Source organism: Peromyscus eremicus, chromosome 5 (assembly GCF_949786415.1).
Source record: "Peromyscus eremicus chromosome 5, PerEre_H2_v1, whole genome shotgun sequence".
Classification (NCBI taxonomy): domain Eukaryota; kingdom Metazoa; phylum Chordata; class Mammalia; order Rodentia; family Cricetidae; genus Peromyscus; species Peromyscus eremicus.
Genome location: NC_081420.1, coordinates 118,349,563 through 118,366,536, shown reverse-complemented (window position 1 = coordinate 118,366,536; position 16,974 = coordinate 118,349,563).

Sequence of the window (16,974 nt, the reverse complement as noted above, 5' to 3'; positions counted from 1 at the left end):
CAAGGCTGCACATCCTATAGACTCCACATATGGTGCACAAACGTGGAACTTGGGTACGGAGGATAAAAGAGAAGGAACACTGCAGCTTAAGTGGGCATGCTTGATAATGAACTGGAGTTTTGTGATTTTCTTTTCTTTGGGAGTAAAACTGTAAATAAATAACAGGGTAATAGTAGGAGTTAGGCTGCAGCAAGTCTATCTGTCTGTATGTCTGTCTATCTATCTATCTATCTATCTATCTATCTATCTATCTGTGGTGGTATTGTGTTCCCCAAAATATTGTGCACCCTAATAAACTTATCTGGGGTCAGAGAACAGAACAGCCACTAGATATAGAGGCCAGAAAATAGTGGCACACATGCCTTTAATCCTATCACTTAGAGAGCAGAGATCCATGCGGATCTCTGTGAGTTTAAAGCCACACTGGAAACATCCAGGCATGGTGACTCATGCCTTTAATCCCAAGAAGTGAGCCTTTAATCCCAGGAAGTGAGGACAGAAATCAGAAAGGTATATAAGGCATGAAAACCAGGAACTAGAGGCTGGTTAAGCTTTTAGGCTTTTGAGCAGCAGTTCAGCTGAGACCCATTTGGATGAGGACTTGGAAGTTTGCTTCCAGTCTGAGGAAACAGGATCAGCTGAGGAATTGGTGAGGTGAGGTGGCTGTGGCTTGTTCTGCTTCTCTGATCTTCCAGCATTCACCCCAATACCTGGCCCCAGGTTTGTTTTATTAATAAGACCCTTTAAGATTCGTGCTACAATGTATCTACTAAGTTAGATCTAAAATTGTAATATAAGTAAGTCATAAAAGTTTTGGTGAAGTTTGAGAAATATACTCTTTAGGTCTAGGGATATGGTGAAGACTTAGGCTTAATAGAAGGTTTAACTTAGAGTAGAGTAGGTTTTCCGCAGTACGGGACCTGGGACACAGAAGCAGCATCTGGGACCGAGCAGCTACTGTGGACTTGGCAGTCCCAGAATGAGCAGTGGCTTCAGAAGCCCCCACCTCAAGCAGCAGCAGCAGCAGGAGCAGCGGCTGACCTAGCATCAGCATCAATGAGACCCGTGGGGCATCATCACATGGCAGGCAGCAAATGCCAAGAAAGCCAGCATGAGCAGCAAGGGTCTGCACACTTTCTGCCATGGAGGAGCCATGGTGAGGAGAGCACGGTCAGCCAGAGTGCTTGTAAGAGCCGGACTGACATGGCTAGAGGCTACGCTCTTCAACCTTGATGAGCCAAGCAGAGATGCTGCAGGAGAGGTGAATGGAAGGCAGTGGAGGTGGCTTGGGGAGCGCAGCAGAGACTTCGGACCTCTGCAGATGGAGCAGGTCTATCACCAGGAGCCAGAGTCCCCTTTGGCCAGAGCCAAGTGAGGAATGCCCTGGAGAGTTGGGGGGTGGGGTGAGTGTGCAGGGCACCTTGACCGTTGCACAAGAGATAAAGATGCCAATGGGGTGTGCACCCGGCAGGCCAGAGAACAGGTGCCTCCGTGTCTGAGTGTGCCCAGCTGGCCATACCTTCTGGGGACACAGAGATCCTGAGCAGACAGGCCAGAGATGGGAGGTGCAGTTGGACCAGGACTGTAAAAAAGATGAAATGGGACGGAGTAAGCAGCCAAAGCCATGCAGCTTCTGTTTGTTGGCAGCGAACAAATGCATGGCTCCTTTGAAAGATGACTTTCTGGTTCACGTTGACTGCACAGAGTTCTTTCCAGAGGTCTGCATCTGCCCAGCTACTGTGACGGGTGATGGGCAGACTTTGCCCTGAAGAGAATTTCCTAAGGGAAGGCTACCAGCCGGAAAGTGCCACTGTAGCTGAGAGTGAGGTTTCAGAGACTCTAGTTTGAACTGGGTTGTTGCATACAAGGGAACTACAACAAGTTTTGGTAATGAGACTCTTCATATTTGGAGCTTTTGCTTCAGATTCATTATGACTTGGATAGCTATACAAGGACTTCAGTGCAGCTGGTGAGCCAGGCCCTGATCTTGGGCTTTCAGTGGAACATTAATACCGGTATCAGAACTGGCTTTTTGAACTTTTCGGACTTCAGAAATGGAATGGACAGGAGTGGTTCAATTGCAGAAGAACAGTTTTGATTTTACCTACACATCTATATACATTATGAACTATGATGACTTATGAACTGTTTTATGTAGAAATGGAGGAGTTTATTTTTTCTACCCAGGCTTAAGATGAAGCTTCAAAAAATATAAAGGGGAAGTTGTTATATCCCTCAGTCTATTTAATTAAAAAAATGTACTGATGAGTAGGAATTGGGATAAAGTTTTTGCTGCTGGACTGGAGCAGCTCAAATGAAAAAACATTTTCTTGTTCTTTGTATGGATAATGTTAGCATGTGTTAATGTACCCTATGTTTTGTTAGCAAGAAATGCAAAAAGTTCTATTAAGAGTTTGCTTTTGGATGTAAGTTTGTGAGAATTGTAATTGTGTATAGTAATCATACTAGAATTATGATGTTATCCTGCTAATGTTAATGAACCATGGAGTGGTGATGCTAAGGAGACCTTAATGACATGGTTGCTTCAGGAGTTTATTGATTTAAAAAAGGGCTTGGTGTGCTAAGACTACTATAATCATCTTAGACCCATTCAAAAATGACATTCCATCTTGATCATCCTCTACTAGGAGGTATAGCAGCCATAACAAACAGGTGTATTGCTGTGATTGTTCCAGCTACTTGCAACCTCTTAGTGGAAAGCTGATTGAGAGCTGCAAAGAGTTAAGCTCTGCACCCTCTTTTGCCAGAGGCTGGCAGCCAAACTTTATATTATAAAGAAGGGGGAATGCGTGGGGGCCCACAGAGGCTCCCTAGTGAGGTTTTATTCAAGGTCAGAAGGTCTGAGCTTGCTTTACCAAGCAGGACTGCATGATGGGATGATTTGGCCATGGTTGTGGGTACCAGGTGTTTTGAGGGGTCTACACTTGGCTGTACATTGTGCTTTGATCTTGCAAGGGGGAGGTCTTTTGTCTCTCTTCTTGGCAATTGCACAAAAAGCCCTTTGGAATAGACCTTGAGGTGACTGGTTATTGACCCAGGGCCCTCCTGAAGCTATCCTTTGTCTCTGTCTTTCTTTTCTTCTCTTTCTGACTTTCTATCTGATACTTCCTCATTCTTCTCTTCTCCCCTCAAGAACCTTTTGACAGGTTGGAGCTGGACTCCAACAGACTCCCATATTCCATAACCTCCCAAACAGCACCACCAACTGGGAAGTAAGTTGTCAGACACCTGAGCCTCTAGGGGTTATTTTTTCATTCAAATGCAAGTGACTATTAGGATAGGTATGTCTTCCAGGAACTCACATCAAGGAGTAGTCTACATTTTTGCTTTTTAGCTCATCACTCATCTGTACCAGCAGCAGGAAGGTCTGCAATGCTCTTGCTTTCCCAATGGCCTAAATTATAGGCTTTAGCTGTTTCCCAGCCAGATCCCCAAATGGTTCCTAATTCTCTCTGTTCCAGACTAATTACCTCTTTAAGGTCTCCAAAGAACTCATCGGTGATCAACTCCTGATCCCTAGGTACCAATCTCTGGCCCATCAGTCATTCAAGACCCACTAGTCATATGCTTCTCATCACTTTGCACAATTAGTTAGTCCAGAATTCAGCAGGGGACAGATCATTGCTGCAGATGCTCCTCTCTGGAGCCTACCAGTCCTGGGGCCACAGTGCAGTACAGTGCTGTAAGATGGCCTCATAATCACTACTATGAGGAAGGGCCATACAATTATAGCCTTGGGCTACACAGAAGCCTGGATAGAAGGGATGATGCTTGCGATGTGAGCTTTCAAACCTTGAAAAGTGAGAGATACTATGCCTGGAACACTGAGGTGAAAATAATAGACACACATAGCTCACTTAACACCAGGCAGAAAGCTGTGGAAGATGCAACCAGCCTCCAAATGGAGCACTACAATGTTGACAACATAACAAAGATCATGAAGACATGAATATATAATAACTAATTTACTTAGAAATATGAATATGTTGTAGCATATAATTTTTCCTTTTATCTTTGAGATTATAGTATAATTACATAACTTCTCCTTTTTCTTCCTCCAAATGCTCTCATGTACTCCTTCTGACTCTCTTTCAAATTCATACCCTCTTTTTTCATTGATTGTCATTACATATGTATGTGTGTGTGTGTGTGTGTGTGTGTGTGTGTGTGTATAAACTTAGTAAGTTATTTAGTATTATAATTAAAATAAGTAGTGATATTATAGTACTACTTATAGTCCAGATATGGGAGAATTATGAACACTCTTGCAAAAACTGAATTAAAGTCATTATTTTGAGATAAAACATTTTGAAACTATAAGTTTCTTTACAGGCAGTCTCGGTTGCCTACAAGATCATTTGATGAAGAGACCTTGTCTGCCTTCTCCAAAGCTTCCTCTTACATCACTGTCTTTCTTTAGTTTTGTTTCCTCTGATTTCGTGATCATCAAGCAACCACATCCTTCATTTTCTTCTGTGTAGAGACTCCTCAACTGATAGGAGGAGATGACGCTGGTTAATTGAAAGTATCTGTAGATTAATATTTAGATTCTCTTGAAAATTACATTCTGACCATGAATGAAGTGGTATGTTTGAACACTTAGTCCCAGCTGGTGGTGCTTTTGGTGAAGGTTATGGAACCTTTGCAAAGAGGAGGAGTCTTTCTGGAAGAAGTACGTCACTGGGGGTGGGTTTGAGTTTTTACAGCCATATACCACTTCCTGTTCTCTTGTTACGCTTCCCATGTACACATGAAATGTGATCCACCAACTTCCTGCTCCTGCTGCTGTGCCTATTTGTTGCCATGTCTTGCCTGCCATGATGAACTGTATCCTCTCTGAAACCAGAAGCTAAAATAAGCCCCTTCTTCCTTAAGTATATTTGGTCACACTCTTTTATCACAGCAACAGAAAAGTAACTAATATGGACAGCATGTGTAAATTTGGTTAAAGCCTTTTCTAAAATGGAGCCCTGAGTACACTGCAGTTTTCAGACCTGACCTGCAAAGCTTGGGAGCAGATGTCTGATTGGAGTAGCCCAAGCAAAAAGGACATTATATCAGGGATAATTCAGTACTGTTGACTTCCATTGTGGTTGTCTATTTTAATCCCTGCCCCCACCCCAGTTATTGTGATAATGAGGAAGCTATGTATTTTATTAAAAAATTTTTTGAGAGCCATAAAGAATGTAAAAGAATGTCACATAAACTTGTTTAGCACCTCTCTTGGTCTTCTAGTTCTTAGAAAAGGCAGAACTAGAAAATTTATAAATTACATTTGGAAGCTGAGAGGTGCAAGCCCACGGTGTAAGTATGTTTAGTCTGTGGTGAGGACCTGACTGCTGCCTCCAAGATGAGCCCACTCTCTCATACTCTGCTATGAGAACCATGCTCACACCCATGAAAGCTCTGCCTTTGTGGTTTAATGACCCTTTTAAAGCCCCATTGCTTGGTACTATCATATTGTTGATGAGTTTCAACACATGAGTTAAGGGGGACATCTTCAGACTACAGTAATTTAACTAGAAGAGAAGAATTTTAGATATTAAAATCCAGAACCAAAAAGTAACATTAGTTGTTTTATGAAAATTTTTATCAATTATGTAATTTCCTGGGAAAGTAAGATAGTGAGTGTCTGTTATCTGTTTCATTGGGCATGAGAATGTTCTCCACAGGTAAGTAATTCCAGGAATGTAATTAACCAAGAGCCTAGGAACTGTGTTGGGAATGTCTTGCTTCTTGGTTTCCTTTAGATGTTTCCTAATCAGTGACCATGAGCAGCAGGGGTACTAAGACACCCTGGCATCTTGCGATGGCCATATTTAGGTTAAGGACTCTCCTGTGATTTTCTCCTGCCTACTAGGAGTCTAACAAACACCTACTTCCCTTTCTTTTACTCTCCTTTCCAACTGGAGTCAAAATTGTATCAGTTTCTTGGCCTGCTTCAGATTTCTCTTAATTTTCTTTCAAATAGACATCTCTTTAGATAAAATCCTTGCATTTTAAGCCATTAAACTTCTATCTTCAAAAATATTTATGTTACTATTATCACAGTAGCAAAATTACAGTTATGAAGCGGCAACAAAAATAATTTCATGGTTGGGGGGGTCGCTGCAACATGAGGAACTCTATTAAAGGGTCACAGCATTAGGAAGGTTGAGAAACACCATTCTAAAGTGAATGGAAACATTCCATCTTATATGGGAACTCATGATACTCAGGAAGTAAACAATTCAATATCTTCAGGAAGTTCCTGAAACTGACCAGATTTACAATGTCCTTCCCTCTCCAGGTTGATATAAGCAGTAAGAACTGCTGAGAGACACTCTCAGACCAGCAGAGCAGCCCGTAAGAGACAGAAACCAACTGAACGTCACATTGTGTAGTGAATTCTAAGTTTCTGGCTTCCATGGGTCATTACCAATGCTGAGGTGGGCTTTGATGATGCTACTATGAGTTGCTTCTGTTCCCATAACCCTTTTCTATACTTTTTAAAGTAATCCTCATAAGCTTATTCCTTCAGTAAACTGGACTTTGGTGGTATCATTACTTAGGTCTGTCACTGATTCACTGTTTGGGGCAAGTAGACATTTTTTCATGTCTCCTCTGCAACAGTGCCTCGCAGCAGCTGTGTGAAGCCACACAGGTGTGTAATGTGTTCATAACTCTCACCTACAGGAGTGTAATGTGTTCATAACTCTCACCTACAGGTGTGTAATGTGTTCATAACTCTCACCTACAGGAGTGTAATGTGTACATAACTCTCATATAGTTTCAGTTTTCCAGCAGGAAGCCATTGAGCTGGGATTTGCTCAGACATAGTTTTTAGGCCTTCATTTCCATATTCTATGGCCCTAATAATTATGCTCCACTAACTTCATGTATCATGGATGGAAATGGACCCAAAGAAGGTAAGCAGTTTCCTCCTACATTTTCAAATCACATTCATAAGTAGGACAGCACCTAGTGATAGTCGCAGTCAGTATGATTTTCAAGCTGTTTATGGCTGAAAATTTGAACATGCACCTAAACTATCGCATGCCTTTCACATCATGAATGTGATGCTCATGCAGCTCCCCTGACATCAGTGAGTCTTTACTAATGCATTTGCTCTCCAGGAACATTCTCAGATACCTGTGCAGCCTGCCTTCCACCGCTGGAATTTTCTCTTTTCTCCTCCAAAGTTTCTGGGTGCTTCTACTTGTTCAGTGTGTCTCTTAGTCAATCCTGACAACCAAAATAATGTATTTTATAGTTTATTTAGAAACTACTTTTGAGATGATGAAAGGTGTTTTTTGTGGGGATGAAAAAAGAGATCCTTGAAGCACATAAGTTATCTTACTGTAAGATTTTAGCCTGAATAAGAGCTTATAAATAAAAGGTCCTTCTTTCTGCATTTAATTTTGCACAAAATGCCCAGAGAAGAAGCATATTTGTATGTTAGCAGAGTCTTGCCCCTTGATGTTTCCTTCTGGTTCCTAATAGAAAAATGTAAGGATTTCAATTGAAACACATATAGATTTTAAAACTCATCAAATCATAACGCCCTTTGAAAGAATTTGGAACAAGAGATTGGATTGAACAAGCAATGCTGTTGAAGATAGAATAAACTACCATTGTAGGCATGATCAACAGGGGCAGTTCATTCCGCAAGTCATTAGAGGAGAAACTCCTGGAATGCTCACTGCTCCAACACTCTGCAAGGAGAACAAAAAAATATGTTCAAGAAACTTGACATCTGATGGATTTATTTCAGACTTTCCGTAGTCTCTTCCATCACTTTCTGCTCCAAAAGAAAAAGTCAAAATTGTGATAGAGAGTGATGAGTGTTTTCCAATAGTGTATTCTTCTAAATATTGATGAATTTTATAATGAAAATATTTTCTTTTATTTTTACCCTATTAGTGCCACCAAAACTAGCAAGCAGATGATTATTTAATGAGGTAAAAAGCAACATACTCAGTGAGTTCACAGAAGCTATATGTGCCTAAAAGGTTACAGCAGCAAAAAGAGAAAAAAGTTTTTTTTTGGGTGAAACTGAAAGACATAGAAATTGAAAACATAAGAGAGAAAAGAGCAATTATTGTAAGCAAGACTGTGAAGACAGCAAAGTGTGAACTGTCTTATAAAGTGTTGCCTCTGGGGGCTTATGGTTATAAAGACTTAGTTGTTTGGGGAGACGAAGTGAGTGTATAATCAGATTCAATAAGTATAAGTTGTCTAGAAGAGATGATGTCATAACTGGTTGGGAGAAAAGCACAAGCTGAGCCAGACTCTGACAAGCACCTACCAGCAGTGAGTACCTACTGCAGAGAAGCCAGGGCCGACTCCAAAGGCAAGTCCAGCTTCGTGGCCACGTGTCACATACTGATGCATACTGTAGAGGCCCAAAGCTCCATCCTCCAGGGCACCTGAGTCTTAATTCCTTGCTCACCATGTAGACTTTCTGATCTACAGCTGACTTTCTCCACTGAAAATAGAGTTCGGGCTTCAATACGATGGGTTTTGTTTTATCTTACAATTTATTTTGTCATGTTTGGTTGTTATCTCTTAGAAACCTGTTTCTTTCTAATGAGAGACAGAAAGGGAGAGGATCTAGATGAGAGGGGAGGAGCGAAGGAACGGGAAGGAGTAGAGAAAGGGGACTGTATTCAGATAATATTGTGTGAGAAAAGAATCTATGTCTAATGAAAGGGGCAGGCAAAAAAAATAAATTAAAAAGGGGAAATTAAAGGACTTCAGAAGTACAGTATCCAACACACGCCAAACTTTTCATCTAGATCCGTATCCACACTCCTAGTAGCAATTACAACTTATGTAATGATAACTGCACCTATGTGACAGTTTAGGAAAGAAAATATAGACACAGAGGACAGCTGGAGGCTTCCAGGGACAGGGTATGATGGATGGAGTCCTGACTCATGAGGAGGCCCTGTGAGAGAATTGGGGGAAGACTACAATGTTCCTTAACCTTCATTGTGCTGTCAAAACTGATGAAACTAAGTACTTAGAAGTGTAAATGGTGAAGTTTACGTTTTATGTAAATAAAAGTGATGCTATCGCCCAAGCTCAGAGAACTGTATGGAAAAGGGCTTATAGGTTTTACTGCATATCAACTGTGCATCTTCCTTATTAAAACAAATGCAAAACAGGAACATTTTAAGTCCTAAAAAATTTGAGTTTCCTAACATAAATATGTGTATATAAACATAAAAATCTATTTTCAATAAAAATATTCCAAAAGAAAAAAAAAGAGTTAGGGATGCAGCTTGATCTGAGGTACATGGTTCAGAGGATGCTGCTGATGCATGAATTCTTCAAGTCTCAGATCAATGGGAAAGAGACAGGATGTAACGAATAAACAAGTGGAAGACGCAGAGTCTGAAGAACTTGTGGTAGAAGTATTGGCTTAGTGTGTCATGACTAGATGGGAAGTAGTTGGATCAAGAGCAGTAACCAGATAGATAGGAAGCTGTGTCCCTCCTGAAGAAGGATGGGCTTACAGATGCTGGCAACACTTCGTGTGTGTGTGTGTATGTGTGTGTGTCTGTCTGTCTGTCTGTGTGTTTGTGTTTGTAAAAAACTATATTAAAATTTGATCTGTTGGTTTTCAAGTATTGACTGGTGTTGGGATTTTTTTGTTTGCTTTTGGTTTTTGGTTTGCATCAAAAGACACAGATTACTTTGAACAAATAAAGCCTTTCATGGTTGCTTCCTTTAACAGAATAGAAAATTTGAGTCTATAGTATATCTTCCACATGAGAACAGCTTCTTCGAAATATTGAGGAAATTCTCAAGTTGTTACTCAAACAGAACTTATCTTTAATGATATCATTATTTACATCCCAACAGCAGTTTTCTCTCCCTACTCTCCTTGAAGTCCTCCCCCCTACTTCCCCTCCCCCCATCCACTCCTCCTCTTTCTATTCAGAAAGTGGCACACCTCCCATGGATATCAACCAAACATGACGTATCAAGTTTCAGTAAGACTAGGCATCTCACCTTGTATTAAGGCTGGACAAGATGACCCAGTGTGAAGAACAGGGTCCCAAACACCCTCAAAAGAGTCCAAGACAGCCCCTGCTCCCACTGTTAGGAGTCCCACAAGAACACCAAGCTACACAACTGTCACATATATGCAGAAGACCTAGCTCAGACCTATACAGGCTCCCTGGTCATTGGTTCAGTCTCTGTGAGCCCCTACGAGCCTTGGTTAGTTGATTCTGTCTGTTTTCTTGCAGTGTCCTTGTCCCCTCTGACTCCTACAATCCTTCCTCCCCCTCTTCTGCAGGATTCCCCAAACTCAAGCTAATGTTTGGCTGTGGGTCTACATCTGTTTTCATTAGTTACTGGATGAAGCCTCTCTGATGACAATTGGGCTAGGCACCAATCTATGACTGCAGCAGAATATTGTTAGGTATCATTATGTTGAATTTTTCCTTCTCCAATTGTATTTGGTTCTATTCCAGGTCTCTGGGTCGTCCAGCCTGTGGGTCTTGGCACTCCAGGTAGTGTCAGGGGTGGGTTCCCTCTCATGGCCTGGGTCTCAGGCTGGACCAGTCATTGGTTGGCCATTCCTGCAGTTTCTGTGCCACTTTTACAGAAGCTCATCTTGTAGGCAGGACAAATTGTAGGTTGAAAGTTATATGGCTGAGTTGGTGTTCCAACCCCTCCACTGGAAGGTTGTTTGGCAGAATCTATGTTTAATCAGTGTACAGAGGACCATTTGGGTTTTTTGTTTGTTTATTTTTGTGTAATACATAGAATACTTACTTTTTAAAATATTCACCCAAACGAAGAGGATGGGTGATAATCCACCTTCAGGGGACTCTATCATTAAAGTAGCCAAAGAAATCATGTCAGGATAAGTTGAAAATTTGCTGAAGCCTTAACCTTTCAAACTAAAGAGATGAGTCTATAGATGACCAGACAGCTTTGTTTGGAAACTTTAAAAGCAGGCACATCAGAATTCATCTCCTTATCATCATTTAAATACAATGCTTTGAGAAATTCCCAAAAATCAAAATTGATCACTGTCAAATCCTGACTCCATCAAGGAAGCCACTTAGCCCCCATGTGTTTTATTCAGCCAAGCAAGCCTCAAACAGACACATCAAGTCAGGAACTCCTCTACAGAAAGTTGAAATGTACTAAAAGGTAATAATTCCCGTATTATCCAAGATGGCTAATAGACATGCCATCACACGGTTAAAGAGTTAAGGGGCATAGACCTGTGATGTAAATGGGTGGTATAGATTATTGACCTGTGTGCTTTACCCTGAGTTCTTCCTTACTAGTAGGCTCAAATGTGTTTTTGTATTTGGACTATGTTCAGCAGAAAGCAGGGGAATAACTTCTTTGCCTCAGAATGTTTCCCCAGTGTGTACTATGTCCTATAACTGTTGCTAAACAATGCTCAATAAAAAGTTTTAAACTCCTTGAAAATATAGTTGAAGAGTTAAGTCACCAGTCAGCCTGGTGACTTTCTAGTCCAAAGACTTGCTGATATGAGGCTTCTCCTGGGTTATAAGGAACACTAAGTGATGAATGAATCATGCCCAAGGACTTCATTAATTGAATTAAATGTAACATAGAAAACAAAAAACAAAAACCAAAACCCAAACCTGGCATGTGTCTTATTTTGATGAAGGGGAGCCCTTTCAAAACTGTCCCCACTGTTCTTGCTGTTAACAACTGTAGTCAGAAGTTTTCCTGTGTCTTGGCTGGCTGGCAGTCGGAACAAATCTCTCCCACTCACATCCGCAAAGTAAGCACACATAGGCTTATATTAATTATAACTGTTCGACCATTAGCTCAGGCTTATTACTGACTAGTTTTCACACTTAAATTAACCCAAAATTCTTATCTATGTTTAGCCACATGGCTTGGTAACTTTTCTCAGTTTTGCCTTGCCATCTTGCAGATGACAAATCCATAACCTCTTGCTTCCTGTGGAAACAAAAGCAGAGCCTCCTTTCCAAAGCAACATATCCTTAGATCCAAATTTTGAAGTCAAGATACCTTTAAAATATATATATTGGTTTAACTGAGCAGCCTTTAAATTAAATGTCTTTCTGCAGTTAAAAATCTCAAAGACAATATAATTTAGACTCTCTATGTGATTTCCATCTTTATGTGGCTTATTTTTTATAATACTTTTAGTTTCTCTTTAAGGACTTTATTTTTTAAAACTTTCTATTTCTCTATATAACTGCCTATATTCCTTTTCCTCTCTCTTCCAAGCCTACATACATTTTTACACATACTGTAAACTGTTTAGGCTTTATCCCATCTGAATCTATCTTATTGTGAATCTATTGCTTTAAACTGTAGCATGACTAGGACTGAAATAGCAACTTTGGCTGCTGGCTCCACCCACCTCAGCTTTCAAACATGGCAGAACTACGTTTACCACCATCTCTGGGGGAACCAGGCTCATGGCTGACTCTGTGAAGCAGTGAGTCTATGCTATATCCACCATGCACCATGCTGCACAGCTTGCAGACACTACTGTGTACAGTGGCAGGAATCCACTATGCTGCATTCAAGCCCACATGCTGTGAACCTGCCATACTGTAGCTCGAGTCTACGCCATGGTATCTCTTGACCCGCATTAGACATGAGATAGAAGGCTGTTTTTGGCTCCGTTATTGTGTGTTTAGAAGCCCTTTTGAAGCTCTTTTAGGCCTTATGAAAATTTGAGAGCCCCATTTTTGGTACGCCAAATGTTGCTGGATGTTTTCCTGTGTCCCAGCCAGTCGGGACAAATCTCTCACCCACAGTCCTGCAGCCTTTTATAAAATAATCACACAGAGGCTTTATATTATTTATAACTACTTGGCCATTAGCTCAGGCTTATTACTGACTAGCTCTTACACTTAAGTTAACCCAAAAGTCTTATCTATGTTTAGCCACATGGTTTGGTACCTTTCTCAGTTTTGACTTGTCATCTTGCTTCCTCTGTGTCTGGCTGGCGTCTCCTCACTCAGCTCTTCCTCTTCTCAGAATTCTTCTTGTCTGCTTACCCTGCCTATACTTCCTGCCTGGCTATTGGCCAATCAGCATTTTATTATTTATCAACCAATTAGAGCAATACATATTCACAGCATACAGAACAATATCCCACAGCAAACAACTGTATGTAATTCATATTCATGTTGGGTTTGAAAACTCTAGAACTTAACAATTTGTTTATATATTAAAGACAGTTAGAAACAAGGTACTGTATAATTTTTTTTTTGAAGATTTGGTGGAGATTGCCCAAGGCAGTGAATTTGTTTGAATCTCTAAACCATGACAAACTTGGAATTAGGTGTGGTTGTGGCATCTACAAATGAATTTCAAAGTGTATCAATAAAGTTTTGCTTTTCCATTCAGCCCAAAGTACTTGGCAAACAATTCAGAGAAGTGAATTTGCCATGTTATATGGCAGAGTTAGGAGTACAGCTCAAGATGTCACCATTTAACCACTCTAGCCTCCCTTCCAGCTGATGAATTCCAAGAGGATTTACTGAAACGAAGTCCACATTTGCCTAAGGCAGACAGCAAAGTTTCTGACTGGTTTATGAGCGATTGTGTGCACAGTGGAATAAGGTTGCACACACCATGCTGCTATCCAGTCACAGTATTGTAGTATGAGGTATGGACAACAGGTCTCCATGGGCCCCAAACAACAGAGCAGCATGACAGAGAAAATGGTGTTGTGAGATAGGAATGGGCCAGGGTTGGTGAATTTTGCATCATAAAAGAACTGGAGTAAAAAAAGCAACCAAGAATTGTAAAAGTGTTTTAAATTTATTTTGTGGTTTTCATCTTCTGGGGTTTTAGAATTTGGGGACTTTGGCTTTATGATTTCAACATGTAGGACTCTGGCATTTGGTTTGTATCTTTGGGGATTATTGAATCTCAACCTACTCTAACAGTGGCCTCAGCCTTAGTCTGTTCACGTTTATATTTAAAAATAAAACAAAGAAAAGGCAATGGTTTATAAACAAAGCAAATTTTCTCCTCTTAACTCTTGAGCTTGAGAAGTCCACGATAAAACACAAAGACCGAGTGTCTTCTGCTGGACCACGTTCTGGGTTCACAGTGACGTTTTCCTGTGGATGCTCACTTCACGGAAGGGAATGTAACATGCCCTCCAGCCTCTTGTAGGAAAACACTAATTCCATTCATGCTAGCCCTCCCACAAAGCCCCACACATAATCCCTCCGGAGCAGGCTTCGACAAGAATTCTAGAGATATCCAGACATTTAACCACAGCACTGTCTTGCACATCAGCTCTAGTGACATGCACATGTGGCCGGCAGTTTAACATGGATTACGGTTAAAGAGGCAAATGAATTGGTAATGATAAATTAAGATTTTACAAAAGTGTGATTGATTTTGGTAATAGACACAAAGAGAGAACTCCACACTGCTGTACTTTTTCCCATACTGGAGGATTTCTTACTTCTCAGGAGTGATTCTTATCTTTCTTTCATGAATGTGAAAAACTTGGAGCTTAGGATTGCCTCAGGCAAGTGGGCTTGAAGGTCTTCTTGGGATTGAATGAAAGGTAATAATCAAAATCTAGGTCAAGATACTATTTATTCTGTGGAGAATTGTTTAAGCTAATGCTTAAAATTTAAGTCAGAACACATTTTAATCTATGATTCATACCATGCCTATCAGATATTCTTAATGACTGCACACATTGTAATCTTTTCCTGACTACTTTGAGGAATTTTCTAACATCAAGTAGAACAGCCATTAAATTATCATTATAAAGATATCAAGCTCTCTTCATTGCATCTAACTATTTCTCAAGGCACATGGATGAGGTGTGTGTCTGAGAGCTTTGGAAACTTCAATATCTCTCTTCAGAGAGAGAGTGAAAACAAAGAGTCTATGGGAGAGGAAGTGAAAGGGAATAGGAAAGAGGGAGACAGGAGCTCAGTGCCTAACGAGGAACCGGACGAAGCCACTGGCAGTTCTCAGTGAGAGATACAGACATGTCTAATTTCATAATAATTATTTTAAAAATCAGTGAAAATGTGTTTGAGAATGCAATAGCAATACTTTGTAAGATGGCAAAAACTGGAGCAGAATAAAGAGAGTTATCCAGTATAAATAGTTTTTATGGAAGAAATTAGACTACCTTGCATGTGACTTATAATCCAACAAAATCATTCTCATTCATAGCATATAGCAAATGACCATTTGATATTTAAGAGTATGAATTTTAAATGCATTACTCTGAAAGTATTTTCCCCATCTCTCCAATTCTTTCTGACAATTGATTATGAACACTGATTATATATGAAGAAACACATCTCATGCTTTCAATGATGTTAGGACAAATGAATTTTCAAACTCAGAGGCAGCTACTCTGCTAATATCCAGAAAATGACCACAGACCAAAGCTGCATTATCTGGATAAAGATTTCCCATAGCAAAAAATAAGAATGGGAAACAACAATAATAATGTATTAAGAGAGTTAGAAATATATGCTTACATTATAGTAGGATAAGAGCTAGAGTTATGTGAGAATAAATGTTTGAGTTATATTAGAATAACAGTTAATGCTGGCATGCTTTGAAGTCCAGAGATGCTGAGATATAGACTTGGTAGCCAACGCCTGAATTCCATGGATATATATTCACAATAAAGGTTATGTATCCAGCACCAGCATGGAGAACAAGGAGGAGGCCATGTAAGATCACACAGTCTGAGGCATGGAAATAGCATCTGTCTGGAGGTTTGTAGGGAAAGAACAGGGAACTAATGAGAAGCAAGGCCAGATTTCTGGCTCTGTTTTATAACTTGGAATTTCCTCTACCTTCCAATGAGTTTCCATATAAAATAAAGACTCATGGTCATAAGGAGACTAGGCAGGTGACTTTTAGCTGCAAATGAATTTCCTTAACTGCCAGTGACTAAATCACAGGGTATTTTTTTTTTCTAAGCAAATGTAGAACGTTTAGCCAAATTGTAACCAAATAAAGAGGTCCAAAGAGAGAAATGATCATCCAGCTTTGGTGATGAAGATTAAACCCAGGTGACTAACACCTACAAAGGTGAGTTTCTCCCCAACACACTGTAAAGGCAGCATGTCCTCTCCTTGACAGACAAGACCGATCATTGAAATTCACACCTAGCTCCAAACTGCCTTTCTAGTCAAAATGTCCAACTTTCCCCGTAGCAAAATTAGAGAGAAGTAATCTGACCTAACTGATGTGAGTTTTATCTTCTTGTATTCCCTCTTTTATTTCTTATAAAGATGCAAATGAGGAGTGAAATGGCCAAAAAAAAAAAAAAAAAAGCCACAAAGAGAAAGCAAGGGATGTTGAGAACCCAGAGTGACTAATCAGCGCCATGTAACTGCACCTGAGCACTGGTGCATTCATCTGAAGATCAAAGGCTTCCCCCATGTTCTAAACTTTCAAAAGACCTCCAAAATGGGCTGAAATTTCATTATCACAAAAGGTAATGAAAGTAAAAGTGGTATGGCTGGTGAGTTTTCTCTTCCCATGATTCTGTGTCTTTTCCTCCTGTCCACTAGACAAGCGGACACAGAGAAGAGAACAGAGGGTCACATGCCCCTTCCCACTTCCTAATGCGCTCTGCACATTCACAACCCCTCCCCTTTCTGTCTCCAGAAGCAATCTGAAGTGCTGCTCTTCAGTTCACACCAATATAGCCAAAATCCCAGGACAAAGACACTTGAAGGGTGATTTTCTGTCATGCAAGGTTGTTCCATGCCTGTAATCACAGTACTTGAGAGTGAAGGGTAGAAGGTTAAGGAGTTTAAGGCCAGGGTCAGCTACATGGCAAGTTTGATGTGAGCCTTGGATACGTTAAACCTTACCTCAAAGAGATAAACAAAAAGTCATCTTGTTGTTAACACACCCTTCCTGCCCTTGTCAGGCCTGCGGTCTTACTCCTGGAATGCTAAGACCCCCTGTGACCACCAC